Below are 13,463 nucleotides of genomic sequence, written 5' to 3'. Positions count from 1 at the left end.
TGAACTCGTTTGTGCACCTACTGGAAAGTATTGTATTTTCATATGCTCATGAATGTGGAAAACAGGGGTCTGGAAACTTTGACAATGGTAGCTACCATCTCCATGTGTCTTTTTCTGCTCTGTAATGGACTAGTTCAATGCCCATTAGAGTAAATGGAAAAATTCCTGTTGATTCCAGTGCTATTGGATTCATTCTTCTGTATGTCATCCAATGGCTTATTTCATCGTCACTCTGCTTCATCATCTGATGTTTTTACCCTTTCGTATGTGTAGATAAAGAGGTTCCTAAAGCCAATGTTTCACTTCAGTTGGTGCTATTAGGTGATTCTTTATTTCGCCTTATCACCTGTACTTGAAACTAGCATCTTAAGTGCAGTGGTGAGCAAGAAGGAAGAGGTAAAAAAACCATGGATGTCTCACAATGAAAGGAGGAGATATTTTAAACACAGAAAAAAAGAGCTTTTGTTGTACACATGCAGTCAGCTTGTTGATTGTGAACAGGGATGATTTGAGGATTGTTTTTTAAGCATCTTCCCTCTGTTTAGTTTGCTGTTCTAATCATTGTTTTCTTCATTAGTTTATTTTCATCTTGATAATTTGTTTTCTTTATTTTCTTTGCTATTACATTCTTGGCCATTAGAAAACACTTTCCTTCCAAAAGTTCTTTGCCCAATTTGTTTCCCATAACAACAACAATAATAGGAAAAAAATACTCTTTTTTATAGCAAGTTAAGGGCCAAAATCCATCCTTTGGTACTTATGTGCAGCTACCCTTTCAGTGGCATTTGCACTCACATGACTGAGGCTAAAAAGCTGGCCTGTGCATCACAACCCATCCCTCCACGTAACTGCAACAAGTAACTGTAAAAAAACAGTTGGTTCTATTAGGTGCTAATACAATAATAACATTTATGTTTCAAAATTGAGGGAATAATTTGATTAATCATCTTCTAGTGTTTGCATACCTATCCCTTCTTCACATCCCCTCATACTGTGGCTGATAGCTAATCTTTCATTGCATCATGTGCTTAAGACTTGGTCTAGTTAATACAGTAAGTGGAAAAAACATGTCAGTTGTGACTTCTTGACCTTTCATTATATCACAGATTTTGCCGGGGTGAAAAATTGTTGTAACACTACTGTGCATTCAACCAGCTCCTGTGGGAAGGGGCCCGGTGCACTCACCCATCCCTAGTGCTGGTCACCTAGGAGTTACTGCGCTCAGAAGGTCGCAGGGCATTGCTGGCTCCTATGATGTGGAGGGCTTATGTGACCATTGGGACAGATAAGTTGTGTTGAGTGTGATTGACTGTGAGGGTGCTTTTTTTAATTCCTAGCCTCTTGGCCCAAGCAATGTATGTGCCCAAGAATGCTGAGGGTATCCAGAGAGAAAGGCAAGTCTTCATTAGTTGCCCATAACTTTATGTGACATTAACAGTGAGCAAAAAGGCTCAATAGTAGCTAGTGAGAATCACAAAGAAACCCTTCAGTCTGATTATCCTAGCTATTACAGCATTACTGAAAAATTGGAATCCGATCAACAAAAAATAAATTATTAAAAGCTGGAGAGACCAATCTCTCAAAGAAAGAGAGCCAAAAACACATATTAGGTAATACAATAATAACATTATTTTTCACGTCTCCAATTATTTCATACCTATGTATTTTTGTTGTACATTAAAAGTGTTCAATCTAGATTCTGGGTTTAAATTTTCAAGGTGAAATCCCAGAAGACCTATTGGTTTTCACAGCCACTACCAACTTGAAAACCTAACAGCACATTGGTTTGTTTTTTGATTTATTAGGAAGCAGGCTTAACTGAACTTACTGGCTGGAATCTAAATAAGACTTGCTGGATTTCTGCTTTGCACCTGCAGAAGCTACAGAGAGCTACTGCCCTCTGTAGATACTGTATGCTATCAGTATAACCTTCTCAAGAAAAGAATTAAAGAAGAAAGAATTGTTGATAAATGAAGAAAATTGCAGTAGCAATGTACTTTGCTGTAACCCTTCGCTGCTGAAATGAGAGGCAATGGTCCCAGTAAGGCTTATGGGACAGCTCAAAAAAACATTACTTTATGCAATGTCTTTCTTATTGTGCTGGGATATATTCCTAGAAATAATTTACAGATAAATGCAAGTGATTTGTTGGTTTTTTTCTTTAAAAATATTATTAAATTTATTGCTTAGAAATTGTTGTAACTTTCTATTGGTTTATTTATTACAGCAAAAAAAAAGACTGAACTGAGGGAGAGTGGGAAAAAAATGACAATATTTCTTTCTTGCATAAGAAAAAGGTAAGATTTAGAGGACCGTAATATTGCAAGTACTTATTTATAACATAATAATAACTATGAGGTAATTTGTTAAGTTCCCAAATACTGGCAGCTTTTTATTTAAACTTATTCAGACCTTCACAGTCTTGGCTGCCTAAAAGCCAGTGATTTAAAATTCACAATCCTTTCTGATTAACTGAGACAATGAGTCCACTGCCAGGCACTGTATATGCCACTGTATTGACCTGTTCTGCATTAGAGAAGCAAAGGTTACATTTCATTTTGTAGCAGCATATAAGAGGTGTATGTATTTCAGGTTCCTTGATTTACACTATCTCCATTTTGGGTTTGTTGAAGGGAGGGTTCATTCTTTCTTTTTTTTTCCTCCCACTCCATTCCCTGGAAGCTATAAACACCCCAATTTTTCCTGGGATTTCTTTTTTTTTTTGGTCCCAGGTACCCAGCTGTGCATGAAATAATGCTCCCCATATGTGTTCATTGTTCCCATTGCTGGTGTCTGTGCAAGTCAGCAGAGTTTTCCTAATAAGGTTGGGTTTGACCTTTCAGAACTTCTCAAATGAAGAATCTAACTCTGTTCATTATCCTCAAAACAGATAGACTTCCTTGCCACTGCCCTTATAAAACAGCTGGAAGAAACAGTAAAGCATGCTTGTTCCAAAATCAAAGTCAAACTCCAGAGCTGTTCAAGAGTGCGTAAGCATTAGGCAGCCAGGCTTTGGCTGGCCCTTCCAGAAGGGTGGTGCACCAGATGGAGAAAGATCCCAAAGAAGGGGAGCAGACAGACTGACAGAGAAAGAGACTTCACAACAGAGGAAACTAAAGCCTAGAGAGAGGCCTTTTTGACTGACGGTCTGGCTTATGCTGGAAAACCCTGCCTGGTGGTTTTGGTGCCCCCGTGTCCGAGGCGAGGGTTTCATGATGTACGTGCTGACTGCTGGGGTGGTGGCCCCCAGTTCTGCTCCTTTCTCGTAACAGCACTGGCAGCAGCGTGACAACACAGGGAGCCAGATGACAGAGGTGACCCCTGAAAACTAACCTGCTTGCTGGTTTGCTAGTATGCTTTTGGCTGGCAGGATTAATACTTCGTCAGATTAATTCTTTTACCTGGCTCTCCTCAACACCAGGAGCGTGCGTGCTGGCACTCACTGGAGAGAAGCACTGCCAGGACGGGAGGGGAAAGTGATGTCTCTTCTGTCAGAAGCTTGTGACTAGTCGAGGCTAAAGGAATGTGAAACTACAGCTCATGTCAACAAAATATTTCATGTATTCATGAAAATAAACGAAACAGCTCTTTTTCTGTCAGTGAAACTTTTTCCTGACTGGAGTCACCTATGAGATCTTGCATCTTAATAGTAGTTCAGGTCAGAAGAGGTGAAAGTAGATATAAACTGATTGGTTCTTGTCAAAGGAAGAAGAAGAGGGAGGAATTTAGATTAATATAGTAGATACTGGTAGTTACATTTCAGTTGCCTAAAGACAAAATGGACTCATTTGTGCTAATTTATACGATTTTAATATTACCTCATTTTAGAAAAGAACAAATAAATGAATGAAAAATTATGAAAGCTGAGTATCTCCAAAACTGAAAATTCTATTAAAATATTACAAATATTCTCAGAAAATATCCTGACAAGTTATAGAACTTAGTGATGGACATCTAGCTAATTGAACCATCCATTAGAATCTGAGGCTGGAGATGTAAAAATTTTGTTAGCCAAACAATCAGACTACACTTAACTTGAAGGTATACATTTCTGTTAAATTTGATAGAGCTTTCCCACAGGGAATACAAAAGAAAAGCACTTTCATTTGATTCTGACAGCTAAATAAAATATAGCTTATCATTTCTGTACAGTTATTTTACAATAGTAGAAATTATTCTTTTTTTTACTCATGTAGAAGAACATCTGCCATAAGTTTTCTCAGCTGTATTAAGACACTGAAAAAGCAGGTACACATTGATAGGTACTTCAATGAACAAAACACAAGGAAGTCAGGATCTTTAAAAATTCATGTATGCTCTCTAATGTTTCAATTATTTTAACTATGGAAGCTTGCTGACTTGTAAGCAAGGTAATTAGACATGGATATACCTGGATCTGCAGGGTGATTCCGCAAAGTAAATAGGAATGCATAAGTTTAGTTTTGCAAACAAATTCTAAATTCAGTATGAACAGAGTGTGTGTTACAACTAAAATGTGTGATTCCTAGCAGCTATAAGTATTAATGTGTTTTCCCTTTTTCGCAGGGTTTGCCTATAATAAATTCACTGAGCAAGACATACAGACTTCTGTCCAATGCTATGAAAATTAACCGAGGCACATTAACTGCAGGAAATCTTCAAAGGTACAAAAATAAAATGCTTATTCAGTAATTAATTAAACCAAACAAGCCATCAGCATGTGCTACATAGCCTAAGTATTATGTCAGGTCAATAATTAAGCTGTAGTAAATCCTCTGGAGGTTCTATCCTGCCAAACTTTAAAGGCTCAAGACTAACCCAAGGACCCTTAACATGTTAGTGAGCCAGTAAATGATTACACAGATAGCTTCTCAATCCAAAGTTTGCTACTATTAACTTTCTATTTTTTAAGATATCCAGAAATTGTATGGTTTGTGGTTGTTGAATAATATCCTGTGAACAAAATGTATGCCTTTCTTGAGCGCAGGAAAAGGAATATTTTATAGGCTTGAGTTATGTCAAGATAAAAGTGCACTTTTCCTGCAGGGAAAGATATACATTAAGCAAAAAGTAATGGTTTGGAATTTTCCCTCTTTTATGTGAACATAACGATTATGAAAACTTGAAGCTAATCTCACTGTATGCAGCTGGACATGGTAAAGAAAAGCACTATGCAAGCTGTCTTATGCGACTCTGCCAAAGCAATTCCAAAAGATCTGCGCTAGTTATGTGCTTTCAAGGCCTGGCTGACTTTTAGGTGGAATTAGGAGGTCACAGCAAGTTGTGTGGTGACCTTGTGATGTGGGAATTACGGCACTAGGCTGAGTATCAAATCATACGTCTCATTTTAACAAATAAAAATATAAATCCACATGACGAATCTCAGAGCATTTCAAGCTTCCTGCTCTGTGCTCTATTTTTTCCCTCACCTATATTATATTCTGTCACCTCATTTACATAAAATATTTCTGGTTAAACAATTTGTAAATGCATGTGATTTAATAGCAGGTATATATGTGGCAGAGGTAAATTTGGATTTAAAATGAAGACATTACTAGCAATGAAAGACAGCTGGTATACATCAAGTTTATTTCATGTGCGAGTGTTTGTATGGAATTTTGTTTGGAACCAGTTACTATTTGACATGTTAGCTCATAGTTTATTTTAATTACAGAATATTGAAATTACCAGATCTTCAGATAATGTTTCGTAACAATTAGAATGAATATAAGATTATTCAATCTGCTTTATTTTCCCTCCAGATGTGTGGCTGTATATTGGTCCCATATAAAGCACATATTGTTTGCTTACATACAGCATATCAGGATATCCAGGCTGTCTTATACCATCAATCTAGTCATTATCTCCAGTTCTATCTTAATGTTCTCTCCCAACTTTATCTAAATTTTTCCTAGGTTTATCTATAGGTTTATCTATATTTTTCCTAGGTTGCTCTTAAAGAGGTTAACTAGAGTATGGCCAAGAAAATGCATGCCTTAGTTTTCCACAGAAGTGGAAGTTAGGAAATAACATGATTTAGATGAGTGAACTTGCTTTTGTTGAAGAGAACGAATTGGATTATTATTTGCAGTACCTTCCAGTTCTATTCAATGAAATGACAAGTGATCATTTTGGTGATGTTCCCAGTCTGCCAAAGGCAGGAAGCACAAATAATGTTATGAAGGACTTTATATCAGAAGATTTCCAAGCAAGTTTTGCAGATCTCAAGGTTAATATTCTTTTTAAAAAAGCTTGGACGTTGTTTATCTAACCTGAAAATTTAGAGGTTCACTCTTCATTGACTACATCATCTGCTGTTGTAGAGAGATTCCTCAAGAAAAATTTATAAACATACTTTTTCTCTACAGATTTAGGGTCATGGTATCTCATACAATGAAACTATAACTGTGAAGTATGCATAAATGTAATTCATATTTGTCAGTATTAGGAATGCCTTCAGAATATTTATTATGACATAAAATGTTATCACTTGCACCATGGATAAAATAGTTGGAAAGTTCCAAGAAAAATGAAAAGGCGGCTTTTTGACCTGAAGCTTAAAAATCATGTCTCTTATGTATATAATCTATTAATGACACTCTCAGTGCAAAGACTTTCCTGGCACATTATTCGCTGACATTCCAAAAGCCAACTTCAGTTAATTAAGTTGAATACAACTCAACCCTTGGGGTCGGGTTTTTTAGAAATGTAGTTTCATTACTGCACGCACACACATCCCAGTCCCAGTTCCAAACAGGTTTTTGGATCCCAGTTTATTTTTGGGAAGTATAAGAGCTTGAAAAACCCATTTCACTTTATCTGAAATGAGCATGATCTTGAAACAAGGACCGGAGAGGCTTACATTACGGCATTTCACCCCAGGTTACAGGGCTTAAGAGTGTGAATCTGTGTGAGGGATCTATAGGTCAAGAGTACTGGGCTGACCAGTGGTGTCTCCAAGCAAGAAGCCTGGGTAGATGGTCAGATGTGTCTCACAGAATAACTCGGAAAATCCAACAGGCAGTAGATCGTTAGGAGAGGCTGGGAAGCTGAGGAACAGAGACATACAGCAAGCGCAAGTAACATTTTTTTAGTTCATTACATCACCCTTCGTTTTACTGTATGCATAATGAGGGCACAGTCACTGGTCTATCAGCAGAAGGTATTGCTGAGCATCCTTCTAGAAGGCATACAGCAGAACTATGATCTTTTTGTAGGGTTCCTCTTTCTGTGCTGTGATATTTCATTGTTATTAGTGGTCTACACAGGATGCAGCCAAGTCATGCTGAATCTGTAATCAGGCAGCCTTTCTCTAGCCAGGATCTTGTCAAGCGTTTTCATCTCCTTGTCTAGAGGCTTTTTCTTTCTCTCCTGCTGAAAGGTCACAAGGAAATACCTACCAAAAATAGGGAAGTCCCATGGGAAAAATCCTCTAACACAGAGGTACATCTCTGTGTTGCATACACATACACGTTCTGACACGCACCCACACAAAGATTATCTGCTAAGAAGCATGTGCTAAACTATTTGCTTCTGCATCCCTCCCAAGTGATCTCTGCCATCAGTGACCTTAGATCTACCTCATTAGTATATTCCACTTTTGGAAACAAAACCGATTCATTCTCAACTCTTTTTTCCTCTCATGCTGTCAAGTTTCTCAGTTTGGAAAAGAGGATTACGTAGAAGGGGATTATTAGCTGAAAGATAAGGGGTTTTCCCCCTAAATGCATTAGGTTAAATGGCTTTTAACTACAATAGATATAGCTGATAAAATGAGATATTCCAAGAGACACAACTTTGCCCCCTCATTTCCTCTCTGTTTTGTGACTTTCTTGCGCACAGCACATTTCTGATCTGACGTGGTAAACGAGTGCCCTTTCCGTTTGGTTTTCCATCACCCTCTCACACATAAACCTTTTCTATGTTTTTCTATATACACCACTGATTAAGATCCAGAGGGAGTTTTTTACAGCCTGTCAATACAGTAGAAAGTCTGCGATCTTGGAGTTTTCCCTTTAGAAGCTGTGAAAGTGAAGATTCTGGGATTCACTTTTAGTATATCCATAACCTACCACATGTCACTTATGTGAAGCAACAGGCGCTTGTTTGCCTTTGTGGCTGCTCATCCCTATTAAATTAGTCCACACCAGTAGAGCTCCAAAGAGGAAGTCTGAGGTTTTTCTCCTTCGTTTCCTCCTGCTACTTAGTGGAAGGGGTTCTCAGCTGCTGATTAGGTTGCTTCATTGGTTTTCTTACCGGCGTGTTTCTCCACATTGCATGCCTTAATGAGGAACAAGCAGTCAGCAGTTTGGTGGGCAGTATGCTGAGAGTATGCTCAGAAAAAAAGAGACGGGCAAAATAATTCCTTCCCAGCCTGCACCAAACTGAAGGCAGGAACTTTTGTATAAGTGTACTCTTAAGATTTCAAGATCAAGCTTTCAAAATGCCAGTCTCTGGAAGTATTTATGAACCTTTTCCCACATTTAGGTGGTGTTTTTTTCCTGTAAGAGCCAAGTCACTTCCTTTCTATCCAGTATCAGTCATATTATCATGCCTTAGTGGAGAATTGGTGCTATGCAAGGGCATCAAAATAAGACATGCATAGTCTGATAAAAATACTTCTAATATTTCATGTAAGGAATGTTTTTAAAGTGGATTTTGTAAAAGAATTGTATGTGCCATTGTTTCCTCTACCTCTTCCAAATATTTCCATTCAGATGGATGTTTAAGAAAAATGGAGATTTTTTTCAGCCACACACTTCTACTGCCAGTAATTTGATCCAGAAATATCTCACTGTTCTTCTTGCAAAAATGCAAAATGCCTTTGTTAGGAAATAGACCTATAGCATCATTAAGATTGTAATGATATAGTCAGGGAATGAAAAAAAAGAATAGTAGAAAGAAAACTCTTTTCTGGCTTTATGTATTAAAACCAGAATGACAAAAGAAAACAGCTAAAGCAAAACCATACCAACAAACAGAACTGCCTAATGTGACATCAGTGGTAAGGTACAGTAATATTAAAACTGTAAATGCTTTTTGAGTGAAGTATGTGGATAAGATTAACATTTCTTCACAGAGGACTTTTTTGGTCATCTAGAAAAAAATGACATATCTGTAACTTCTTAAATCTACTTGCAGTGAGAAAAGCACTTGGACATGTTTATATATGTATATGTGCTATTGACATAGCAATGAAGCAGTTTACTGACTTGGGGCCAAGAAACACTAATGGGAAAACTTCCCAGCATTTGTTGTTGCCTTGCAGGTTTACAGATCTAAACCAACATTTCTTTGCTCATTGTTGCCTCAAGTTGTAATCATTTTCCCTACCACCTCCTCAATCTGTTCCCAGAAGGAAGAAGAAAATGGCCTATTACCTGTGTCACATGAAGGCCTAGTAGGTTTTGGTCTTGACAAGCAACCAGATTATGTACTAGTGAAGTGCAGGCTCTAACCTAAAGAAACGTTGAAAGTGAGGCTATTACTTCTGGGGAAGAATTCAACCATGTTTTACACTTTATTCCTCATGTGGAAGAAAAATGCATGGGTTTCCAGCCAGTTTTGCAGTTCTTAATATATAGGAGTGTGTACAGACGAGAGATGAGGCGTACATGAGAGATTGTCTAAGTAAGTCATCACCCCCTTCTCAGCTCCTTTGGTGCTACGCTGCAGTGAGAAAGCCGGTGCACTAGTTAGTTGATTAACCTGGTATTTAGAGGAATTTAGTCTCACCTCCTTGCTCCAGTCAAGACTTCCTGTACGACAGCGCTACAGCCAGTGCCACAGGGAAAACATTGCTTCACCATCTCACAGGAGCGCTGCGGAAATAGGTACATTTAAGATTACGGAGTGCTTGGATAACGCAGTAACGGGATGCTCATAAATGCCATAGAGAAATCCCAGGCTTCACGGCTCAGCAGCTGTGTATCGCACAGTGGGCATGTTTATCTCTAGGAACTGATCCTGGAAGCTGCAGGCCACGCCAGTTCCCACTGAAGGCGTTCTCAGACCCCTCGGTGATCAGGTCCAGAACTTCTATGGGATTTTGAAATCCTGTGAGATGTAAATTAAGATGGCTAAGGCAATAAAATATAACCACTGATTAACAAAGCAGGTCTTTATAGCCATTAATTCTATATTTATATATAGCCAGAGACATGACTGAGTGACGATGTTCAACCATGCAACTAATTGAAAGCAAATAAAGATATGATGACACAGTAATTGTAACTGAAATGAAAACATTCTTCACCAGCGTTTTTAGATTCTTATACACACATTAACTTTTTCTTTTAGGTAGGAGGCCTTCCCCACAACTTTTCATAGTTTTAATAGTACCAAATTAGACCATCATGTACACTGTGTGTTCCTGAATATTTAAAACTATGCATAACTATTGAAGTCATCCAGAATACCATAAAAAAAACAAAAGAATACAGTTTTTCTATGGAAACTTGGGCTTTGAATTTAGGTTGTGATTTAGATAAATTTGTAAATATCCCAACTAGTGGCCACGATGCTGTGGAAGTCGTGAACTGTGTTTGCAGGGCCTCATGCTTGGGTTACACTTAATATTCTAGAAGGATTATATTCTGTGATGCTCAGAACAAACATAGTGGATGTCCTTTACACCTCAAGGTACTCAGCTGGATCATGATGGATTTTTAACCTTATGAAAGAAGAGAAGTATTTTGAGAATATTTTTGGGTGGTGGTGGTGATTTTTATCTTTTTCACATGATTTCCCTTCTAGTTGCTACCAAGTGCTGCTGTACCACCTTCTGAATGCATCATCTGATTCTCCGGTGCACCAAAATTTTCTGCTGGGTCTCTGCTGAGAGACTTTTATCCCAGACTGAATATTGTATCACACACATGGCACGGGCTGGGATAAAAATAAAGAGAGGTGATATGGAGATGAAGGTGAAGCATGATGCTGAAATACAACAGCAACAAAAATCTAACTATTAACTCAAAGGATATTAACTGGAATAGACAGCACAGGGATGCTTATAGGTGTTCGCTGTAAAAAAAAGGTGATAAGAGAGAGTTGAGTGAATCTGTCTCATTCCAGGAACATTTCAAAGGTACAGCTGGTCTATTCAGGCTTTCAGACTTCTGAAAAATTTTTGGTGATTTTTATTAATGTGCAGCTCTGTCGTAAGACCAGTATCATGAGGTTCTTATGTCTTCTGTGATTCATGATGGTTACAGCGAATGTATTAAAGTTATACAACTTCTGCTGTCTAGCAAGCAATTTTACAAACATAACTTAAATCTTATAAATCACTAGTACCAAAGGTATATAGACTACATTAGAAATATTCCTTTCGCAAAGTTTTGCTGGCTACAAACTTTAGATGCCCTATATAGAGTTACTCATTAGATCATCACCATTATAACATTTAAACAAGCCATTTACCTCTGGAAGACTTGCCCCACTGTATCTGACAAGAACATAATTAACGATTGAGTTAATACACAAGGTGACATAAAAACCTGTTTACTTTTTTTAACATTATTGGACAGAAAGAGATAACAGGTGAAAAAACAACTAAACTTTTCTTTTTTTGCTTTTGGATTAATTCTGAAGTTTGTTATTCACTAAACAAATATTGCTGAATAAGAAGGTATCACTTTGCAAGCTGAATTTTCAGTGCAGGACAACAGTTTATGTGCATTCTTGATCAGTACATTGAGTAGGAACAAAATACTTCCATAGATCAGAGTTTTAAAATACAAACTTGAAATGTGTGCGCCTTCTATCTAAATAACAATAGAAGAGACTTCTGGCTCTTATGTTTCACTGACTTTTTATTTTTGCAGACTTATGTCTTTTCTATAAGTATAAATAAAGAAATAGATTTTCAGGTAGCACTGTTACTTCACTATATGAAGAAAACAACAGGAATCATTTCACCCATCATTGAAATGCAGCCATTTCAGTGATGTAGAATTTTATTGGTGCTAGCAAACTAAACCATAGTTTAGTGAGAAGTAGAATAATATGTGCTGTTAAAACTGGAGAGAAAAAGTAAGCAGGATAGAATGCAGCTACTTAATTAAAATATTTTGTATGTGTCTTAGAGGTGTTTATTTTAAATAATGGGTATTTTCTTTAGCTGTGTGAACTCAAATGCTGTTTCTATAAAGGGAGATGTTTGACCTGCTTCAAGCTATAAAGGAAGATTTGTGATTCTCCTAAGCCCACATGCCCTAGATTAATGTTAGTGTCAAACTGATTCTACGTTAAGCTCATTTAATGTACCCTGGGCTATAAGATGTTACTTTGCCAGCAGCAAAGGTCACATGTTTTCAGGTATTGACAGTGCAAGTAATGACAAGTTGTTTCTGTGTTTGAGTGGATCAGGGTCTTTTAAGCATTCATTCAGTGAATTTGGCTAACTGTAGCCTCTGCCCAAGAGGGCTCTGTGCCTTTGAGCATACAGCAGAGGGAATTATTAAACCTCCAGCTCTGAAATCTATAGCTTCATTTAGTTCAGACCTCCCAAAGGAATTTTTATCCCTTTAGCTAAATAGCAAACAATTTTGAAGTTGACTTTACCTAGGTAGCAAATTTCTTCTAGATCATACAAAGAAACAGAAAGAATAATTTATATATTTATTGGTTTTTTAAGCACATTTTTTGCTTGAAAATATTTAGGTATGGTAGATCAAACTAGCCTTACAACTGCAGTTATAAAAAACAGTGGTCTTTGTGAAACTTTGCAAGCATTGGTCCTAAGGAAGGAAGACTGATCAAATAGCTGAAACTCAGGAGCAGAGGTAAAGTTCCTGGCTCCTTCCCAGGTTGTTGAGTGACATAAGCAAGTTGTGTGACAATATTAAGATTTACACAATGTTGTGAGTCATCTTGAACAGGTAATCAGAAAATGCATTAAGCAGATGGTATGGGAGCCTGACATTTCCCACACATTCACAGATTATATATGGCTTCTCCTGTACATTTTGGTGGCAAAAAAGGCTTGGAAAAAAGTTTTGTTTTCTAAGGCAAAAGGCAACAAAGGGAGTTAATGTTATGATGCTCTGGGAATAGAATTTGTTAAGTATTATCAGACACCTACAATCTGTGTGGTAGATTTTTTTCTCCTAGACTGGGATCTGAGCAAAGAGAAATGGAAACACCTTATAATGGATGGCAAAGGGATGGGTCCCTGTTGTGGTTTAACCCAGCAGGCAGCTAAACATCACACAGCTGTTTGCTCACTCCCCCCCACAGTGGGATGGGGGACAGAATAGGGAAAAAAAAAGGAAAATTCATGGGTTGGGATAAAGACAGTTTAATAGGACAGAAAAGGAAGGGATAATAATAATAATGATAATAAAAGAATATACAAAATAAGTGATGCACAGTGCAATTGCTCACCACCCGCTGACTGATGCCCAGCCAGTTCCCGGGCAGCGGTCACCACCCCCCAACCAACTCCCCCCAGTTTATATATTGAGCATGACGTCACATGC

General features: G+C 37.7%; 1 protein-coding gene across 1 annotated transcript in view; it reads left to right on the top strand.

The window, feature by feature from the left end:
• SULF1 (sulfatase 1) overlaps nucleotides 1-13,463 on the top strand; it is a 130,980-nt gene that overhangs the window by 19,008 nt on the left and 98,509 nt on the right. The window contains exons 3-4 of the mRNA XM_009278418.2: nucleotides 2,228-2,297; nucleotides 4,546-4,643. The gene's annotated coding sequence lies outside the window, so the exon portion shown is untranslated. The remainder of the gene's footprint in view (nucleotides 1-2,227; nucleotides 2,298-4,545; nucleotides 4,644-13,463) is intronic.

The sequence above is a fragment of the Aptenodytes forsteri genome, unplaced genomic scaffold, assembly GCF_000699145.1.
Source record: "Aptenodytes forsteri isolate BGI_AS27 unplaced genomic scaffold, ASM69914v1 Scaffold18, whole genome shotgun sequence".
NCBI lineage: Eukaryota > Metazoa > Chordata > Aves > Sphenisciformes > Spheniscidae > Aptenodytes > Aptenodytes forsteri.
This window is presented reverse-complemented; position numbering and strand designations above follow the sequence as displayed.